Raw genomic sequence first — 23,127 nt, 5'->3', positions numbered from 1 at the left:
TACCCTAACTTACGAGGTTTCGATTTTCTGGTTAAACCTAAAAAGCCAAATATCCTTTTAGATTTCAAAATACACAAATTTTCGATAAAGATTAAAAACTTGTTCCCAGAGATTTAAACGTCACATCCTAACTTACGGAATGTGGCACCTTACTATCTCGGGACGAGTAAGCCTTTGATGCTCGTTTCAATGTAATTCTAGTGTTTTAAAATTAGCATTCTTAAAATGGAATCGTAATAAAATCTTTTCAACTTTTGACATTAAGACGTTAATTAATCGATTAGGTACTAATTTTGGGCGTGACAAGAGTGCTAATCCTTCCTCACACGTAATGACTCCCGAACCCGTTTTCTCAATTTTCGTATACCAAAATCATTTCTTTTAATAAGTCGAAATATTTTATTAAAACGACCAAATTTCTAGGTGATCCGATCACACCTAAATAAAAAATATTGGTGGTGACACCATTTTTGTTTTTAAATAAGTCGATGCCCGGTTTTCAAAAAAATGGTTTCGACAACTTCAAGGACTGATTTTCTGATGATTTTTGCATACATGTTAAGAGGATTCACATCTTGCAGGTTTTGGGAAGACAATAAGTTTTCTTCAGAATTTTCTTATGCGAGGGAGAGATATGTGGAGGTCTATTGATACATAATATTCACGACAGGTTTTAAAATTGTATAATTAATCGTTCTTGAAACTAACTATTATCACGATGAAGGCAAATGTACCTATCGAACAGTAGTATAGCTTTAGCAAGACCGGATTGTCGAACCCAAAGGAACTAAGAGTACTAGTAATTACTTTCTTTTTATTATCTAGCCTAAAAATTAAGGGATTTGTTTATCTAAACTAATTAACTAAACTAAGGGTGCACAGAAAGGAAATTGGGAAAAAGCTTTTGGGAAAGCTCGATTGATTAAGACAATACCCAAGGAAAAATCCACCTAGACTTCACTTGTTATTTAACTCTGAATAAGACGATTTATTCATTTGACTTGATCTATAGAAATTCCTAAGTTATATTATTATCTCTCTCGAGACTAATAACGTCTAACCCTAGGTTGATTAATTGAAATCTCTTTCTAATTAACACCCTAGTGTTGCATTGACTCGATCTATGGACTCCCTTATTAGGTTTCACCCTAATCCGACAAAATCTTGTCACCCTATCTCTAGGCGTGCAATCAACTCTGCTTAATTACGACAAATTTACTCTTAGAAAAGGGACTTTTGCTCCTTTGAATAAGCGCATTAACTTGAATCAATACCCTGGAATATTAAAACAAGAATTAAGAACACATAATTAAGAACAAGTCAAATATTTATCATACAATTCAGATAATAATAACAAGATCCATCTTAGGTTTCATTCCCCTTCGGTATTTAGGGAGTTTAGTTCATAATTATGAAAGAAAACATCTCAAAAGTATAAAGATAACAAAACATAAAGAAAACCCAAAACCCCTGAAGGAAATTGAAGGGAGATCTTCAGTCTTGACAATGAATCCGGCTTCTGAGATAGATCAATCGGCTTTCCTTGAGTAATTCCTTGCCTCCTGCTCCGTATTCCCCCCTTCTAAGTGCCTCTTTAGGTGTTTAAATAGGCTTTAGAATGCCTAAAATCCCTTAAAAGTTCCTTTTTCTAAATAGGACTATACTTGGGCTCGACAGGGACACGTTCATACGACACGCCCGTGTGCGATTTCTCCAGACCGTGGTCAAGGCTGTTAAATAGGCACGGGCGTGTGGTCTACCCGTGCGAGTCGTACCTCGATTCTGCCAAATGGACACGATCGTGTGGCCTTCCCATGTGAGGACGTCCATGCCGTATTGATTTCCCATGTTGGCCCATTTTCTCCGTTTTTGGCCTGTTTCTCATTCTTTGTACTCTCCTATGCTCACCTAAGTATAAAACATGAAATTAAAGGATTAGGAGCATCAAATTTACCAAATTTAAGGAGAAATCATCCATAAATGTGCTAAGCATGGGATAAAAATAAGTATAAATTACAGTTTATTAAATACCTCCACACTTAAGCGTTTTCTTGTCCTCAAGAAAAATCCTCAACTCATAATCAAAATAAATTCTTCTCAACTTGTAATCCCTATTGATAATATCTCAAAATAAACCATAAGTAATCATACATTGAGAATTCTACTAGAAGAACATCAAAGTTTCAAACATTCCAAGTTGAGCATTTTATCATGAAAACATAGGTGTCTCCCCTCATTTAAGTGATTACCTTTGATTCAAAATATCACAAAGTTTTAATATCCTCACTAAATATTCACTCAAATCACTCGAGGTGTTTAAGGACAATAAATGAAGCACTCATTAGTCATTATGAAAAGTTATTGCCATAGGCTTGTATGAAAATCAAATCTCCACCACTATATATTAAGATGATACGTCAATCAAAAGGTCTTTAGAGGGTTGTAACGTGGCTTTGGTTAGGGGGTGTAGTCATAAGCTGAAAGAAAAGGTTAGAATCGAGATTGAATTGAAAATTTACCTAACTAGAAAAATAACTAATCATTAATTGAATAAAAGTGAGCTTCTTCTCATAATATGGAATTAACACTTAAGCTCAAAAATGACAAATTACTACTTATATATATGTATGTATTGTATTTTATTTTATTTTATTTTATTTATTTATTTTAAGAACAAGTCAAATAACATAGGCTATCTATCAAAAATAAAACATAGCTAAGCAATTTACTCAAATCAAATCTCGACAAAAATAGGGATCAAATTAATTTAGGGAATTTCAACAATAATGGGTTAAGGGTTAATGTTGAGGGTAAATCAATGAATGGGTTGTTAGGCTCAAAGGGGTTCACTAGGGGTTAATTGTGAAGGTAGGCTTTTATGGAGTGAGTGGGTTAAACTTAAATGCCTTTATCATCTCAACATATCAAGTCAAATAGTGTGGTCTTGACATACATAATCAATATTGACGTACTCAAAGAACAATAAAAGTGAGCATGAAAGAAATAATAGATCTCTAAAGGCTCAAGATCTCACAAAAATTATGGCTTTTTTTATGTTTAAACCTGTGAACTTCAACTCAATATAATACCTAGACTTGAGGAAACAACCTAAAAATTTTTAAAACTCAAAAATCAACTTATCATGCTTGATTCTCTAATTCCTTAAAGTTTAAACCATCAATACATGAATGCCTATGTTTTAATTTAAGGAATATCAAAAAAGATCATAAATTAATCAAAATTCATTCTAATACTGATATGAGAAGATCACATGAGAATAAGAAAAAATTTAGGGATTTTTTTTATAAAGATATAAACAAGCCCCCCACACTTAAGATGTACATTGCCCTCAATGTAGACGATATAAATATAAGATCATAAGATAGAAAGAGAAGTGAAACTTTCTAAATGATGAATGGAATCCTTGAATTAGAGTATGGAGAATAATCGGCCAAGGCAATGATAAGATTGGAGGAGGATACTCCGGTGGTGGTAGAAGTTGGGTTCCACAACCACAGTGTCTAGCGAAGAGGTTATCGTGGTGGTCGGGCTGGACATGGCAGTCATGGAGAACCTTTTCCAGTGGAGTTTCGAGTTCCTAGGTGATGATGAGCTTTGGAGCTCTTTATAACTATGATAACATCAAGAACTCTCTAGGAAATACAAAGAAGCATAATTACTCGTAATGAAATAGCTGAAACTATAAATTGTTTAATAAAAATTATTAAACCTAAAAATGAAATAATATTAAAGGAAAATAAAATACAAAGTACTTAAAGAAGATAAATAAAGATAAAAGTGAAAATAAAAATAATAAATAAAAAGTTCTTAAACATCAATCATCGCCGGATGGTTCCCAAGGTGGTGGTGGCGATAAGATGTGAAGGTGCTGACAAATCTGATGTAGAGTAGCATCAATGTGATCAAAGCGCTGAAAAAACTACTGCTCAAATCGAGTAAGGCGTTCAGAGATGTCAGAGTATAAAGCCGCCGCATGAATTGGACGATGGATGGGTGGTGGCTGAGACGGTGGGTCCTCGTGCTATGGACGGACATCATCAGTAATGTCCTTTGGGTCCTCCTTCTCGGCGGACTAGACCAGGCGGTACTAGGGAGGGTCAACTCTACTTCATCACTCGATCATCCTCGTATGAAGCATGCTTGAGATGCCTTGTGGGGATATTTGGCCGATGAGGGTGAGAGAGGATGATTGTGCTGCTGTGTTGAGGAGCCCGAAGTACCGTGCCAGTCTAGTCACATAAGGGCCAATGGAGATGACTCCTCTCCTATGCCACTCTGTCTGATGGCGAATGGCGAGGGCAATGAAATAGGCAAGGTCGAAGACATGCCCATTCGCCATACTCCATAAAAAGTAGGCGTCGTGAGTGTTGACGACACCGGTGCTCTCTCGCCACCCTGTCAGAGTGTAGGTCAAGATGGCGTGTAAGTACCTCAGGGATAGGGCGAGAGCTGATGCCTTGGAACGACTAGGGTCGTAGGTGGCCGAAGCAGGAATGAGGGCCCTCCAGCAGTTGGAGGGAGACAAGTGGATATGGCGATGGAGAGTGTCAAAATCATCGTCGTCCATGAACTCCTCCTTATAGAGCCTCAAAGTGATGCCAAACTCAAGTACGCTCAACTGGTGGACTAAACCACCGAGATGGAGCTAGACCGTTCTGGGATCATCGAACTCCATCATAACTAATTGGAGGTGGAAGTTCGAATACAGTTCGAGTGTAAGCTCTAGGTACATCGACTCGACGATCTCAAAGAATAGCCCCCATTGATCAGTCGTCAGGAGGGCTCGGACCGCGTCAGCCAGTTGGATTTGTTCAAGCGCGGCCCAATCAATGCAGCGGCCTACACCTAGGGGTCGGGCCCGTAGTATTTGAAAAAGTTCCTCTTGTGGTCCCGGTGGGAATTGGAGGAATGGGTGCCTGATTTCAGCGATAGGACCTGAGGATGACGTTGCTCCTTCCTCTTCTTCGAGGCGGGTACAGCGGTTTTCTTGCCGCATGGATTTGACATAGTATCTGCAATGAAAACATGAAGTTATAGGAATAAGCCGTACGAATGGAAAAACATGCAAGTATGTTAAAACCAATATTTCCTTGGAGTTTTCTGACTAAAGGGAAAATCTACTAAAAAATAACCAAGTCCTAATAGATATATCAAATCATTATTATGAATATAAATATAAGAATGATGCTAAGGGAAATAACTAGTGGATACATGCATATGGGAATGATAATATGGGAAATAGATTGAAGTCCATGGCAATACAAGAATGAATGTACCAAAATCCATCAATAGAATAGCAAGAAACAAAGAGCATAAGCATGGCTATTATTAGAACTATGAAGATTTAACAGTCAAAATAACACAAGAAAACTCAAATTAGTAAACAAAATAAAGAGGAAAGAATAAACAAATGCAATGGCTTGGTAGAGGGAGGGGCTTGGGGTGTCGATGGTGATATTGTGGGTGGCACACGGGCGTGGTAAGGAAGGCATGGGCAAGAGTTGCGGCGGCTAGGGTTAGGGATTTTAAGGAAGGGGATGATGAATAGTGAGGGGCTTATATAGATTTTGGGGCACACGGTCGTGCCCTTATTTCAGCCTGTGTTTATTGTGATTTTCAAATTTGGGCAGGTCTGAAATTCGTCCCACGCCCATGTCCTTTGGGCGTGTTGATGCACACGGCCGTGTCACACGCCCATGTTATATTCTCAGTTTTAACCACAGTTTCTAGACACGGGCATGTCGCACGCCTGTGTTGTTTTAACAGACTCACCCACGGCCACGCCGCACGAACGTGGCAACTTATCGCATCTTGTGTTGGGAAAAAAATTTTGCCCTATATTCACACAACCGTATCGCATAGCTGTGTCTCCATCTGTGGTGTGAGCACGGCCTAAGGCACGCCCGTGTGCCTTGCCGTGTGGATTTGAAAACCTGTGTTTCAAGGACTGAGTTAGTGATTAGATGTTAAAAACTAAAATTTTAAAGAAATTAATACTGTTAGTGCTTGGGTTGCCTCCCAAGAAGTGCTTATTTATAGTCTAAGCTCAACTTACCTCGATTTCGCATAGTGATAGTGGTTCGAGGAGTTTACACTCCTCATCCCTGCTATTAATTTTATCAAAATAAGGTTTTAGATGAGTATTATTTACCTTGAACGTACCGAATTTGGGATGAATTACCTCAACTGTGCCGTATGGGAAAACGCTAAGTACCGTAAGAGGGATTTCTCCATTAGGTTCAGAGCTGGCAATACGAGGATCTGTTACATCCAGTAGTACTTTGTCTCCAACCTTAAGTTGATTTGGTGGAATATTGAGCTCGTCAAGGCGTGGTGTTGGTTTATGTGTCTGCCATTCATCTAGTTTCTCAAATCGTAGCCTTCGTTATTCATAGATAGGTCCTTTGTTGTTTCTTGAACACGGCTCATGTGCGCTCTTCGAACCTGTTTTCTGCACAAAGGGTTTCACCATATGATCAGTACTAGTAGTATGATTTATGCAATCACCCTCGATTTTTGAGGTGTTACTCGAATTACGAGCTTGAAGAGTGATTGTTTCATCACCCACATGAAGTGTGAGTTTACCTGTACCAACATTAATTATCGTTCTAGCAGTTGCTAAAAAGGGCCTCCCTAAAATTAAAGGGACGTTACTATCCTCCTCCATGTCTAGAGCAACGAAATCAACTGGGAATATAAATTTGTCAATTTTAACGAGTACATCTTCAATAATACCCCTAGGAAATCTGATTGTTTTATCTGCTAATTGAATGCTCATCCTAGTTTGTTTGGGTCTCCGAAGACCTAGTTGCTTAAACATTTTGTAAGGCATGACATTGATACTAGCCCCTAAATCAGCCAAGGCATTATTAACATCTAAGCTACCAATTAAACAAGGAATCGTAAAACTCCCTCGATCTTTCAATTTGTTGGCCAGCTTATTCTGCAGAATGGCTGAGCAAACTGCATTCATCTCTACATACGGCGCCTTGCCTAACTTCTGTTTATCTGCTAAAAGCTCCTTTAAAAATTTGATTGTGTTCGGTATCTACGAAAGAGCTTCAATAAATGGTAAGTTAATATGTAATTTCTTTAAAAGTTTAAGGAATTTACCAAATTGTTCATCTGAGTGGAAGGAATTTACCAAATTGTTCATCTGAGTGGTCTTACCTTGTCGCGTTGGGGTATGGTACACGTGGTTTGGACTCTTTACTTACCTGTTTTTGTTAATTGTGGTTCACCTCACCTTTACCTTTACTTACCACAGTTTCTTGCCTCAGTTCTGGTTCAGGTGCAACTAACCCTCCTCATCTTGAATCGTAATCGTATTGAGCTGCTCTCTTGGGTTAGATTTAGTGTTACTCGGTAGGCTACCTTGTGGTCGTTCAGATATCAATTTAGCGAGCTGGCCTATCTGAGTTTCGAGCCCTTGAATCGACACTTGTTGATTCTTAAGTGTTGTCTCGGTATTCTAAAAATGAACCGAGATGAATTTTGTTAGCATCTCCTTAAGGTTCGACTTTTTCTCTTATTGGTAAGGTGGTTTTTGGAAGCCTGGAGATGGTGGTAGTCTTTGATTCCCTTGGCCTCCGCATGAGAAATTTGGGTGGTTTCTCCATCCTGCATTGTAAGTGTTACTATAAGGATTATTTTGAGGTCAAGGATTATTACCCATATAATTTAATTACTCGTTTTCCATGATGTGGCCATAAGGTGGGTATCCTGAATTGCTCGTCCCTCCTCCACTAGCATTGCATTGCATTATTGGATGAACCTGTGAAGAACTAAGAAAACCATCAATTTTTCTATTCAAAAGCTCTACCTGATTAGAGAGCATGGTGACCGAATCGACGTTAAAAATGCCGGCTGCTTTCGTTGGCTTTGTCCTCATAACTTGCCACTAATAATTATTCAATGACATCTCTTCTATAAATTCATAAGCATCCTCAAGTGTCTTATTATTGATAGTCCCACCAGTGGCTGCGTCAACCATTTGTCTAGTCAAAAGATTCAGCCCATTGTGAAAATTTTGAACCTGTAGCCAGAGTGGTAACCCATGGTGAGGGCACCTTCTCAACAGGTCATTGTATCTCTCCCATGCATCATATAGTGTTTCTAAATCCATCTGCACAAAAGAAGAGATATCATTCCTTAATTTAGTCGTTTTAGCTGGCAGAAAATATTTTAGTAAAAACTTTTCGATCATTTGTTCCCAAGTAGTGATTGACCCTCATGGTAACGAGTTAAAGCACTGTTTAGCCTTATTCCTTAATGAAAAGGGAAATAACCGAAGGCGTATGGTGTCATCAGAAACGTCACTGATTTTAAATGTGTCGCAAAACTCTAGAAAATCGCCAAGTGATTGTTTGGATCCTCATCCTGCAAACCATCAAACTGAACAAATTGCTGTATCATTTGAATCGTGTTAGGCTTCAGTTCAAAATTATTTACAGCAATAGCAGGCCTAGCTATACTTGACTCAGTTCCTGTTAAATTCAGTTTAGCATAATCATACATAGTGCATGGAGCATGATTCTGATTTACTGGATCAGCGGCAATTGCAGGAGGTAGTGGATTTTCCTAATTTTCAGCCATCTCCTCGGTTGTGGTTTGAATATCGTCCTCTTACTTTTCCTCTGTGTATCTTAAGCTTCGCCTTATTTCTCTTTGGTTTCTACGAGCTATTCGATCGATCTCACTGTCAAAAAGTAATGGTCCCAACGGGTTTCTTCTAGTCATACACTATAAAAAACCTGCCAGAAGCGAATAAAAGAGAAAATTAGAAAAGAAAATAAAAATTTAAATTGCAAATAAAGTAAAATGGCTAAAGTAATAAAAATCGAGTGTTCCTAATATCTTAGTTCCCCGGCAACGGCGCCAAAAACTTGACACGTGATATTCACGACAGGTTTTAAAATTATAATTAATCGTTCTTGAAACTAACTATTATCACGATGAAGGCAAGTGTACTTATCGAACAGTAGTATAGCTTTAGCAAGACTGAATTGTCGAACCCAAAGGAACTCAAAGTATTAGTAATTACTTTCTTTTTATTATCTAGCCTAAAAATTAAGGGATTTGTTTATCTAAACTAATTAACTAAACTAAGGGTGCACAGAAAGAAAATTGGGAAAAAGCTTTTGGGAAAGCTCGATTGATTAAGACAATACCCAAGGAAAAATCCATCTAGACTTCACTTGTTATTTAACTCTGAATAAGACGATTTATTCATTTGACTTGATCTATAGAAATTCCTAAGTTATATTATTATCTCTCTCGAGACTAATAACGTCTAACCCTAGGTTGATTAATTGAAATCTCTTTCTAATTAACACCCTAGTGTTGCATTGACTCGATCTATGGACTCCCTTATTAGGTTTCACCCTAATCCGACAAAATCTTGTCACCCTATCTCTAGGCGTGCAATCAACTCTGCTTAATTACGACAAATTTACTCTTAGAAAAGGGACTTTTGCTCCTCTGAATAAGCGCATTAACTTGAATCAATACCCTGGAATATTAAAACAAGAATTAAGAACACATAATTAAGAACAAGTCAAATATTTATCATACAATTCAGATAATAATAACAAGATCCATCTTAGGTTTCATTCCCCTTAGGTATTTAGGGAGTTTAGTTCATAATTATGAAAGAAAACATCTCAAAAGTATAAAGATAACAAAACATAAAGAAAACCCAAAACCCTTGAGTGAAATTGAAGGGAGATCGTCAGTCTTGACGATGAATCCGGATTCTGAGATGGATCAATCGGCTTTCCTTGAGTAATTCCTTGCCTCCTGCTCCATGTTCCTCCCTTCTAAGTGTCTCCTCAGTCATTTAAATAGGCATTAGAATGTCTAAAAGCCCTTAAAAGTGCCTTTTTCCGAATTGGACTATACTGTGTCTCGACAAGGACACGCCTGTGTGCGATTGCTCCTGACCGTGGTCAAGGTTGTTAAATAGGCATGAGCGTGTGGTCTACCCGTGCGAGCCGTACTTCGATTTTGCCAAATGGACACGGCCGTGTGGCCTACCCGTGTGAGAACGTCCAGGCCATGTTGATTTCCCACGTTGGCCCATTTTCTCCGTTTTGGCCCGCTTCTCGCTCTTTTTACTCTCCTATGCTCACCTAAGTATAAAACATGAAATTAAATGATTAGGAGCTTTGAATTCACCAAATCTAAGGAGAAATCATCCATAAATGTGCTAAGCATGGGATAAAAATTTGTATAAATTACGGTTTATCATCTACACATGGATTAATTCTCTATTTTATGAACCTCACTATACACAGTGGAGGATAATTATTTCTAAGCTTTTAGTACTTATATCAATTGTAGATGACACATTTGATGCATATGGGACACCTCAAGAGCTTCAACGTTTTGTAGATGCATTAAAGAGGTCATGAGATATATTCTTCTAATTCCTATGGTACCGTGCTCAATCATCTCCTAAGTACTAGAGTTAATGTTCATGCATTTTAATAATTTTCAGGTGGGAGATTGGTGCTGTGGATGAGTTGCAAGACTATATTAAACTTATGTGCAAGACTGTGCTCGTCATTTTTGATGAAATAGCTGAAGAGGCTAGGAAGATCGGAAAATCTTTTTGTTTCCCTTATGCAAAAGATGCTGTAAGATTTATCATTATTATCTATCTCACATTTCCCTTATGGTTCTTGTTCATGTTTTTAACTTGTTTTTTTTTCTTTTAATCCTGATTGGCCGTATAATTTAGTTCATTGCACTAGTACACGACTATCAGGCTGAGACAAAATGGTCTCATGATGGTTATGTACCAACATTTGAGGAGTATATGAGCGTTGCGATGGAGACATCCAGTTTTGATGTATTGCTAATAATATCATTTATAGGAATGGGGGAAATGGCAGGTAGAGAAGCATTTGAATGGATGCAGAAGGATCCCAAAATTATGAAGGCTTTAAATGTTATAGGTCGTCTCATGGATGACAGAGTCTCACATAAGCTATGCACACTCAACAAAAGATCTCTTTAAAATTCTACTATTAATACCCTTAAAAAATATTAACAATTAATTTGCTATTCGCTTGTTCCTATTGAAGTTCTAGCAGTTGAGAGAGCATTGTCCATCTACTGTGGAATGCTACATGAAGCAACATGGCCTTTCAGAGAAGCTTACGCTTAAAGAGTTTGGGAAAATACTGGAAGATGCATGGAAGGATATAAATGAAGAGCACATGAGACCAACAGCCATCCCCAGAGATCTGCTCGTACTACATTTGAACTTTGCCCGAGCATCATATTTGTTTTACAAGCATGGAGATGGATACACAAATCAAGAATATGTGCAAGATGATATCCGTGCATTGTTAATACCCACTTAAAGGCGATTGTTTTCCAGCTCTTTTGGTGCACCGCCATGCTTACTTATGAGTGTCCAAAAACTGCATTTCTCCAAGGGTTTAGTATCAGATTTGGCGAAAAATAAAAAAGTTACGTTTGTACGCAATATAAAAGTATAAATCTTATCTTATTTAAGGTGTGCTATGTAAAATTTACCAATAAAATGTGTTTAAATTAGTCTTATTTCTCCATGTATGATCATGTCTGTTTTTTTATGTATGATCATAAATATTATATGTTTTTTTATTGCTCAATCTTATTATGAAATTCCTTTTGTTCTTAAAACAGTGTTGGTGCATATGCTGCAAAACTCGAATGCATATATATACTTTCCAAACTGTTCATTGATACAATCAGATGATCGGACTATCACTGATATTTGTATCTTTATTCGACAATAAGTTCAAGATAAATAACAGTTTCAAAATGTGCAGGCTCTCTTTAGATATGAATTAATTTAAATAGTTATTATAAATTTTATTCTCTAGATTTGATAATTTTATCCATTTTTATGCATGAATTTAACAAATATATTCATTTTAAAGTTTGAATTTAGATTTCATTTCATGATCTAACACTTTAGATTGTGCTATGCTATCAACTAAAAATTAAAAGAAAAAATAAAAAGTGATACTCGACACAATATCAAATTGTCATGTAATTAAATTTTTAATTTTTAAGTTTAAGATTAAAATAGATTTAATTATTAAGTTTAACTATTAAAGTAAATAAAAAATACATATATTAAAATAGACCTAATTGTTATGTTTAAGAATTAAAATTATATTAACCTTTATAAAAAAAAGTATCATTACAAGTTTTAGAAAATTCATAAAAAAATGAAATCGAATATTAAAATTACAGAAAAATATCAAAATACAATCAATTTAAAAATCCTTATAAATGCGAAGAATATCAAATCGAATAGAAAGGTAAGACTGGATCTACAGAAAATCTGGAAACTCTAATGCTCAAAGAGTTGAAAAAATACCCTCTAGATTTTTGGATGCAACCATTTTGTGAAATAACCTGTTAAAAAAAAAAGAAAAGAAAACATGAATAATCTCATTATCACAATACCTGATTTTTTTTTCTTTATAACCCAAAGTTTTTTCCATGCGGAATTTACACAAAACCATAACTTTTAATACTAACACATGTTATTTCCTCTTTAGTAAAACAAAAATTTAATACCTATACTTTTATTTTAAAAATTTAATTCATTTAATTTTCAGATTTAAAAAATTATGTTCAACTATTAATTTTGTTAAAATTATTTTATTAAATTATTTTAAGTTCAACTCTTCGAAGTTTCTACTGAATCGACTTGCATTCTTCCTTAATGGGAAGCCGGTGTACCATGGTATCAATAGTTAGATCAGGAATGTCTTGATACGACCATGCGAAGACATCTTTGAATTCTTGGAGTACTCAACGAGGTCTTGCCTTGTATCTGTAGTGATGCAAGTTCCGATTTTCACCTCTTTCTTTTCTTGTTCATCTCCTAAGCTCATAATTTCCATGGACTATTTGTGAGGTAGGATATATTTCTCCTCTTATTCTATCCTCCTTAACAAATTAGGAGATAGGTTACAATCTTGACCACCTTCAAAGTCCTTAGAATATATCTTGCTCAAAATGAGATTTTGAGTTAGTAGCAGCGTCACTCATATCATTAATATCTGGAGACCTGTTATAGGAACGAAGGAAGACCCAAAGAACTAATGAATCAAAGAATAATTATTTGTGTGATATGAGTTTGAATGAAATGAAAAAATAAAAGAATATTTGCCAAAATGAGACGTAAAGATACATTTTATTGAAATAAAAATAATGGACATATGCATTTTTCACAAAAAGGATTCTTATTGCTCCCAGGCTTAGAGCAATAGGTGTGCTTTGAATATTACTTTGAAATGGTCCTAAAAACGACAGGGATCTGCTCCACAATCTAGTTGCTCAGAACACTTCTGGGGATGTAGGAACAAATTCCTGATAGGTTTTTTTTTAAGTCCTTCTTCAAAGGCACAAACATCTTTCCCTTCTGAACCTTCGATATCTTCAAAGAATTCGAACTCTTTATTATCCGTCAGGCTCCATACTAGAGTTCTGAACTTAACGCACTTTTGGATTTTATGAAATTTATTGCATGCAATGAAATGTAATGTTAATGAATGGAAAAGATGAATGCAAAAAAGGTGTTGATTCTAGTTCAATTCCGTTAGAACAACTTTGCTAGAAAACAAGTTTCTTTACATAAAACGGATACATATACGGCTTCGCCTTCACACTTAAAACCTTAACCTTTCCAAGAAACAAAGCTAATTCTCGACCCCGATTCGACTCCGATTCATATTTCAATCTTTGAACGGTCGGGGTATGCAAGTGGTCTATATCTCTGACCTGCCCCTCTCATAGGTTGTCACATTTCTCTTGTTTCCTTTTCTTGGACCATATTCGTGCGGTTGTGTTGTCTTCCACTTTATCAAGATACCCATTTTCCATTACCAGCTCTCTAGTTAGCAACTGAACGTGAATCAACACATTTTTTTATGATGAAAATACAATGCAATCACAGTCAAAACAAAACAAAACAAGTCAGTACACTTCATAAAAAGCTTGAATTTAAAGTAAGCAAGAAATATTAAATAGAGTAACTATTCGGGTGATCACTAGAGGTTCGGTATGGTTCTATCTAGGGTAGGCTCTTAAGGCTCATTATATGCGGTTTGGTTCTAAAGTAAGGGTAACTAAACCAATAGATTCCTTGATCCTCACCCATTATAGGCTCATACGGGCCAAGTTTGGTTTAGGGGAATAAATTTCCCTATGGCTATACGGAGATAAAAATCTCACGAAGACATAGGTACGAATGTATCCCGAAAGTGATCCGCTATCCTATATGGAGGTGAAAACATCGTAAAGGAACAGGTTCTCACTCCCACTTAAGAAGGGCAAAATCAAATGGTTATGCAAATGCAATATGTGAAAATATACTAAGAGACTTAAACCATGAAAGCAAATATATTATTATGTAACACCGTAAAAATGAAGAATGAAATGCAATGAAGGGATCGTAAATTTAAATCAAATCATCAATTTTTGACAAAAAGACCAAAAGTAATCAACCCACGGCTTGACTCTCTCATTTTTTCCCCAATGGAGTCGCCAAGCTATCGAAACCTTTTTGGGGTTTGACTTTTTATTTTAAAAACAAAAATGGAGTTGTCACCAATCTTTTTTATGAGGTGTGATCGGATCATCTCATAATTTGATCGTTTTAATAAAAGGTTTGATTTATTAAAATAATGATTTTTTGTCTACAAAATTTAGAAAATAGGTTCGGGAGTCGGTTATGCACAAGGAAGGATTAACACCCTCATGACGCCCAAAATTGGTACCTAGTTGATTACTTGATGTCTTTAGTGTCGAAAGTTGAAAATTTGAAGAGATTTTAACATACGATCCTCTATTAAGATATTTAACTTGTAGCTTTAATCTGTTCCGTTGTAACTTCAGCGAAATAAGATTTGCTATCTTCAATCTACTCCACTGCAACTTCAGGGAGATAAGGTTTGTAACTTGCAGCTTTATTCTGTTCCACTGCAACTTCAAGGAAATAAGATTCGCATCTTCTATCTGTTTCACTGCATCTTCAGGGAGATAAGATTAGTGGCTTCAATATACTCCACTGCAACTTTAGGGAGATAAGATTCGCCATAATGATTTCAATCCATCCCACTACAACTTCAAGGGTATAGGATTTATGATTTCTCTTATCTGTTACACCATTCTCTAGGGAACATGACCTGTAGAATCTATTTCATGGGCCTATATTTATGCCAAGCCATTAGGATGTTATGATTAGAATGAATCAGATGCTCCTAACTAGATGCGTATGAATAATTTTTGCTGAATGTAGAATGTCATTTTTTTAGAATAATCCCTTTTAATGCTTAGGTTGACATTGCTCGTTGTTCATCAAGGTTCTATCACTGACGCATTACCCTGCCTTCTTGTTCAGCTGGTATCTTTGACATAAAACCCGAAGAAATAATCACAATTTAAACTATTCATTCCAAAAAATTTCCAACTCTTAGATTTGGTTAGTTCTGACTAATGGTCCTTTTTCAAGTCCTTGTACTATTTAGAAAACCTTTCAGAGCAATATGCAGAAATCCTTTTACTTGAATATTATTTGTCCATTAATTGTTATTTCAATGAAAAATACTTGAAAAAGATCGTAACAATGGACAAGATTGAAATTTATTGGGAGCAGAGCTCAAAATGAATAGATTAAATTAAAGATGGCAAATGTTGCTAAAATACAAGATGAGTAAGATGAAAATAGGTGCCTAGATATCGCAGCATGAGCTTCTCTACTCAAACTTCTTGAAGACCATTTTGAACTTAATATATGTTTAGGAGATCTAAAGTACTTTGTTGATGCCCCAATATGTAACGTCTCTCCTCCTTGTTAATTCTAAGTGGATAAGACTACCACATGCCCCATCTTCGATCAAAACTTGAGTTGCCCTTTCTCAAGTTTTCAACTCAAAACCCCTTTGGTCTCAAGGCACCCTTTGCGGGTTTTCGCCTTGACCTCTCCTCTTTCTTTCTTTCTTTTTTTTTAAGTGAAGTACTTCTTGACTGAATTCAAATTCACAAAATTAGGCAAGTTTTTGCCATCTATCTCGGTCAAAATCAAAGCTCCTCCAGAAAAGGCCTTCTTATAAGGTCCTTCCATTTTGGCATCCACTTTCCTCTAAAGTCTTTTTGTATGGGAAGGATCTTTTTCAATACCAGGTCCCCCTTATGGAATTCTCTAGGGTGAACCTTTTTTTCATAAGCTCGCATCATTCTTTTTTGGTACATCTGACCATGACGAATAACTTTCAACCTCTTCTCTTCAATTAAGTTCAACTGATCATATCGAGATTGGATCCATTCTGCTTCGTCTAACTTCAACTCTGGCAAAACTCAGAGAGAAGAAATCGCGACTTCAATGGGCAAAACTACTTCCATTCTGTAAACCAATGAGAAAGGTGTTGCCCCGATGGAGGTCTTAACAGACGTTCGATAAGCATAAAGGGTAAATGGTAACTTCTGATGCCAATCTTTATAAGTCTCAGTCAATTTCCCCACGATCTTCTTGATGTTCTTATTGGCTACCTCCACCGCACCATTCATTTTTGGGTGATATAGTTACGAGTTGTGATGTTTGATCTTGAATTGACTATAGACCTCCGCTATCATACTGTTGTTCAAGTTTAATGTATTATCAGATATGATACTTTCTGGCGTTCCATACCGACATATGATCTCTTTCTTCAAGAATTTATTGACTGTCGACTTTGTGACATTGGCATATGAAGTGGCTTCTACCCACTTGGTGAAGTAATTGATGACCACGAAGATGAATCAATGTCTATTAGAAGCTTCTGGCGATATCGACCTAATTACATTCATGCCCCACATAAAGAAAGGCCATGGAGAAGTCATGACATGAAAAGGTGAATGAAGCACATGAATTTTGTCTCCAAAAATTTGGCACTTGTGTCATCTCTTGGCGCCTCTACCATGGTAGACCAATAATACCCAAATCTCATGATTTGCTTGGCCATTGTAAAACCATTAGCATGTGCTCCACAAACACCCTTATGGATTTCTTCCAAGATTTTCTTAGCCTCCACAGTGTCCATACATTTTAGTAGCACTTGATCCTTTCTTCTTTTGTATAGAATCTCCCCATCCAAGACATAGTCACTGGCTAGTCTTCTCAACGTCCTTTTATCATTCTCAATTGCTTGATTAGGGTACTCACAATTCTTCACGTATCGCAGTACATCGTGGTATAAATGGTGACCATCATTTTCTTCTTCTTCGATGTTGTAACAGTGAGCCGGAGCCACATAATTACTCATTTGGATAGGTTTTACATCCTCTTGTTTGTTCCCTTTGACCATGGAAGCTAAGGTAGCCAGAGCATCAGCCATTTGATTTTCATATCGGGAAGGTAGCAGAAGGTGATGTCATCAAACTCTTTAATTAACTCTAAAAACAGTCCTCTATACTCGATCAACTGGGGATCTCTTGTCTCCCATTCACCTATGAGTTGATAGATCACTAATGCAGAATCCACATATATCTCTAGTACTTTGATCTTGCGTTCTATAGCTGCACGAATACCCATGATGCATGCTTCGTATTCTACCATATTGTTTGTTCAATCCAAATCCAATTTACTAGTAAAGGGATAATGATCTTCGTTTGGGGATATTAAGACTGCCCTAATTTAGTTACCCATAGTGTTAGAGGCCCCATCAAAACTTAGTTTCCAAGGATGTTCTTCTTGAACACCTTTTTCAGTAGTCGCAACATACGTTAGATCTTCATTCGGGAAATCAAAGTTCAAAGGCTCATAATCTTCTAGAGCTTTACTAGCTAGAAAATCTGTTATTGTATTCCTTTTTACTGCCTTTTGGTTCACATAGACTATATCGAACTCAAAAAGCAAAATTTGCTATCGAGCCATCCTTCCATTTTGAGCGGCTGATTCCATCATGTACATTAGAGGGTCCATTTTTGAGATGAGCCAAGTTGTATGGTACAACATGTATTGTCTGAGCCTCTAGGTTATCTAAATCAAGGCGCAACACAACTTCTCAATTGGCAAATATCTTGCCTCAAACTCAATGAACTTCTTACTGAGGTGGTATATTGTTCTTTCTTTCCTTCTTGACTCATCGTGTTGGTCAAGCACGCATCCCATAGAATTCTCAAATATTGCCAAATATTGTATCAGTGGTTTATCTAGACTAAGTGGCATCAACATTGGGGCATTGGATAGGTAATGTTTGACCTTGTCGAAAGTTTTCTGGCAATCCTCATTCCATACACCTGGATTTTTTTCTTAAGGAGACAGAATATAGGGTCACATTTCTCAGTCAGTTGTGAAATGAACTGAGCAATATTATTTAATCTCCCTAAGAAACCTCGAACCTCCTTTTGAGTACGCGGCAGAGGCAACTCCTGTATAGCCTTGACTTTGTCTAGACCGATCTTGATCTCCTTTTCGCTGACTACAAATCTTAACAATTTTCTGGACCTAGCCCCAAAGGTATATTTTGCTGGATTGAGCTTTAGCTGGAACTTTTTTAACCTCAAAAATAATTTCCTCATGATTTGTGTATTCTCTTCTTCTGTTCGGATTTTGCTATCATATCACTAACGTAAACCTTAATTTCTTTGTGCATCATATCATGAAACAAAATTACCATGACTCTTTAGTATGTTGCTCTCGCATTTTTTAGCCCGAATGGCATCACTTTATAGAAAAATATTCCACACATGGTTATGAATGTGGTCTTTTCCATGTCTTTAGGATGCATCTTAATCTGATTGTATCCGGAGAAACCATCCATGAAGAAAAGCAGTGAGTAACCTGCCATGTTGTCCACTAAGGCGTCGATATGAGGCAACGAAAAATTATCTTTCGGGCTAGCATTGTTTAAATCCTTGTAGTCCACACACATTTGTACTTTCCTATTTTTCTTAAGGACGGGGACTATATTAGCTACCCACTCTGAATATTTAACCACTTGTAGGAAACTAGCATCAAATTCCTTCTTGACTTCTTCTTTTATTTTCAACAAGACATCGGGCTTTACTCTTCGAAGTTCCTACTAAATCAGATTGCATTCTTCCTTTATAGGAAGCAGGTGTACCATGATATTGGTACTTAGACCAGGCATGTCTTGATACGGCCATACGAAAACATCTTTGAATTCTTGGAGTACTGAACGAGGTGTTGCCTTGTATCTGCAGTGATGCAAGTTTAAATTTTCACCTCTTTCTTTTCTTATTCATTTCTTAAGCTCATAATTTCCATTGACTCTTTGTGAGGTAGTATATGTTTCTCCTCTTGTTCTATCATCCTTAACAAATTAAGAGATAGGTTACAATCTCGATCACCTTCAAAGTTCTGAGGTTCCTCTAAACACATCTTGCTCAAAATGAGATTCTGAGTCAGTAGCAGCGTCACTCATATCATTGATATTTGGAGACCTATTATAGGAACGAAGGAATACACAAAGAACCAATGAATCAAAGAATAATTATCTGTGTGGTATGGGCATGAATGAAATGAAAAAAAAAGAATATTTTCCAAAATTAGACACAAAGATGCATTTTATTGAAATAAAAATAATGGACATATGCCTTTTTTACAAAAGGATTCTTATTGCTCCCGGCTTAGAGCAATAGGTTTGTTTTGAATATTACTCTAAAATGGTCCTAAAAACTATTGATAAACCGTAATTTATACATATTTTTACCCCATGCTTAACACATTTTATGGATGATTTTTCCTTAGAATTGGTGAATTCGATGCTCCTAATGCTTTAATTTCATGTTTTATACTTAAGAGAGTATAGGAGAGCGAAAGGAATGAGAAACGGGCCAAAAATAGAGAAAAATGGGCCAAAGTATGAATTTAACACAGCCTGGACCTCTTCATACTGGTAGACCACAAGACCGTGTCAATTTGGCAGATTCGAAGCACGACTCACATGAGCATGTCACACGGACGTGTCCCTGTTGAGCCTAAGTTGAGTCCAATTCGGAAAATGCTAATTTTGAGGGTTTTTAGGCATTCTAAAGCCTATAAATATGCCTTAAAGGAAGATAAAAAGGGGAGGCACAGGGAGGAAGGAAGGAATTACTCGAAGGAAGCCGATTGATCCATCTCAGAAGCCGGTTTCATTATCAAGACTGAAGATCTCCCCTCAACTTCCCTTCAGGAGTTTTGGGTTTTCTTTATGTTTTGTATTCGTTATTCTTCTGAGATGTTTTCCTTTTTAGTTATGAACTAAATCCCCTAAATACCTAAGGGGAATGAAACCTAAGACGAATCTTGTTATTATTTTCTGAATTGTATGATAAATATTTAACTTGTTCTTAATTATGTGTTCTTAATTCTTATTTTGATATCCCAGGATACTGATTCAAGATAAGCTCTTATTCAGAGGAGGAATAACCCTGTCTAAGAGTACATTTGTCATAATTAAGCAGAGTTGATTGCACGCCTAGAGATAGGGTGACAAGATTTTGCTGGATTAGGGTGAAACCTAATAGGGGGATCCACAGATCGAGTTAATGCAACCTTAGAGTGTTAATTAGAGAAAAGTCTCAATTATTCAATCTAGGGATTAGACGTTATTAGTCTAGAATAGGGATAATAACATAACTTAGGGATCTCTACGGAACAAGTTAAATGAATAAATCGTCGATTCGAGCCGAATAACAAGTACATCTGGTGGATTTTTCCTTAGGTATTGTCTTAATTCAATCATTTTCCAAAAGTAATCCCCCAATTCCATTCTCTGTGAATTCTTAGATTAGTTAATTAGTTAGTTAAAACAAAATCACATTATTTTAGGCTAGATAATAAAAAGACAGTCATTACTAGTACTTTTAGTTCCTTTGGGTTTGACAATCTGGTCTTTCTAAAACTATGCTACTGTTCGATAGGTACACTTGCCTACATCGCGATAATAGTTAGTTTCAAGAATGATTAATTATAAATATTTAAAACTTATCACACAAAATCACGTGATCAAGTTTTTGGTGTCGTTGCCGGGGAGCTAAGATATTAGGAACACTCAATTTTTATTACTTTAGCCATTTTTTTCCTTACAATTTAATTTAATTTAATTTTTATTATTTATTAATTTTCTTTTTTCTTTCTCTTGGTAGGTTTTTATAGTTTATGACTAGAAGAAACTCGTCAGGACCACTACTTTTTTGACGAAGAAATCGATCGCACAGTTCGCAGAAACCAAAGAGAAATAAGGTAAAGCTTAAGATACACAGAGAACGAGCAAGAGGACGATACTCAACCCCCAACCGAAGAGATGGCTGAAAACCAAGACAAAATCAGCTACCTCCTGTAATTGCGGTTAATCAAAATCCTGCTCCACGCACTATGTATGATTATGCTAAACCTTCTTTAACAGGAACTGAATTGAGCATAGTTAGACCTGCTGTACCTGTAAATACTTTTGAACTAAAACCTAACACTATTCAAATGATACAGCAATTTGTTCAGTTTGATGGTTTGCAGGATAAGGATCCCAACGCTCACTTAGCAAATTTTTTGGAACTATGTGATACATTTAAAATTAATGGTGTTTCTAATGATGCCATTCGTCTTCAGTCATTCTCTTTTTCATTGAGGAACAAAGCTAAACAGTGGTTGAACTCATTATCACGAGGGTCAATCACTACTTGGGAACAAATGACTGAAAAATTTCTATTAAAATATTTTTCGCCGGCTAAAACAGCTAAATTACGTAATGATATCTCTTCGTTTGTGTAGATGGACTTAGAAACTCTTTACGATGCATGGGAGAGATACAAGGACTTACTGAGAAGGTGCCCTCACCATGGGTTACCACTTTGGCTACAGGTTCAAACGTTCCACAATGGCCTGAATCCTTCGACTCGGCAAATGGTTGACGCAGCTGCTAGTGAAACCATCAATAATAAAACACCTGAAGATGCTTATAAGTTTATAGAGGAGATGTCACTGAATAACTATCAGTGGCAAGTCATGAGGACAAAACCAACAAAAATAGCCGGTGTTTATAACGTCGATTAGGTCACCATGCTCTCTAATCAGGTAGAACTCTTGAATAAGAAAATTGATGGTTTTCTTAGTTCCTCACAGATTCACCCAGTAATGCAGTGCGAAGCAAGTGGAAGTGGATCAAGCAATTCGGAATACCAACCTTATGGCCACAACATGGATAATGAGCAATTAAATTACATGGGTAATAATCCTCGATCTCAAAACAATCTATATAGTAACACTTACAATGCAGGTTGGAGGAACCACTCAAATTTCTCGTGGGGCGATCAGGGAAGTCAAAGACCACAACATCCTCTAGGCTTCCAACAACCACCCTACCAACAAGAGAAGAAGCCGAACCTTGAAGAGATGCTATCTAAATTTATCTCGGTGTCAGAAACCCATTTCCAGAACACAGAGACAGCACTTAAAAATCAACAAGCGTCGATCCATGGGCTCAAAACTCAGATAGGCCAGCTTTCCAAACTAATCTTTGAACGACCACAAGGTAGCTTGCCAAGTAATACTGAACCCAACCCAAGGGAACAACTCAACGCGATTAATGTTCAAGATAAAGAAGGATTCGTTGAGCCTGAGCCAGAACCAAGGCAAGAAACTATAGTAAGCAGAGGTCAAGGTGAGGTAGGTCATAATAAAAACAAATCAGTGAATGTCGAATATAAGCCTTGTGTGCCATACCCCAACATGATAAGGAAAGACCGTTCAGATGAGCAATTTGGTAAATTCTTTATACTCTTAAAAAAATTACACATTAACTTACCATTTATTGAAGCTCTATTACAGATGCCAAACACAATGAAATTTTTAAAGGAGCTTTTAGCAAATAAGCGGAAGTTGGACGAGGCATCGCATGTGGAACTAAACGCAGTTTGCTCAGCTATTGATAATGCTCTAGAATAACATATTTTTATGTATTAATCATGTGTTTATTCTGAGCTTGATCCTACTAATTTGAGCTATTTAAGTCTTTTTATCGATTAGGGACTGATTTGGAGGCAAAAGCTAAGGGGCAAAAGTGCGAATTTAGAGACACAATGGGCTGATATGCGACACAGGAAAAAGATTGT

General features: G+C 36.6%; 2 non-coding genes across 2 annotated transcripts; one reads left to right on the top strand and one right to left on the bottom strand.

Moving 5' to 3' along the window:
- The first annotated feature begins 8,072 nt into the window (after positions 1–8,072).
- Positions 8,073–8,179, top strand: LOC128281978 (small nucleolar RNA R71). The gene has a single exon (XR_008272289.1). It is a non-coding gene; the product is annotated as a small nucleolar RNA R71 (small nucleolar RNA).
- Positions 8,180–21,754: 13,575 nt separating this feature from the next.
- Positions 21,755–21,861, bottom strand: LOC128282502 (small nucleolar RNA R71). Its single transcript, XR_008272783.1, has one exon. It is a non-coding gene; the product is annotated as a small nucleolar RNA R71 (small nucleolar RNA).
- Positions 21,862–23,127: the final 1,266 nt, after the last annotated feature.

Source organism: Gossypium arboreum, chromosome 1 (assembly GCF_025698485.1).
Source record: "Gossypium arboreum isolate Shixiya-1 chromosome 1, ASM2569848v2, whole genome shotgun sequence".
Lineage (NCBI taxonomy): Eukaryota > Viridiplantae > Streptophyta > Magnoliopsida > Malvales > Malvaceae > Gossypium > Gossypium arboreum.
This window is presented reverse-complemented; position numbering and strand designations above follow the sequence as displayed.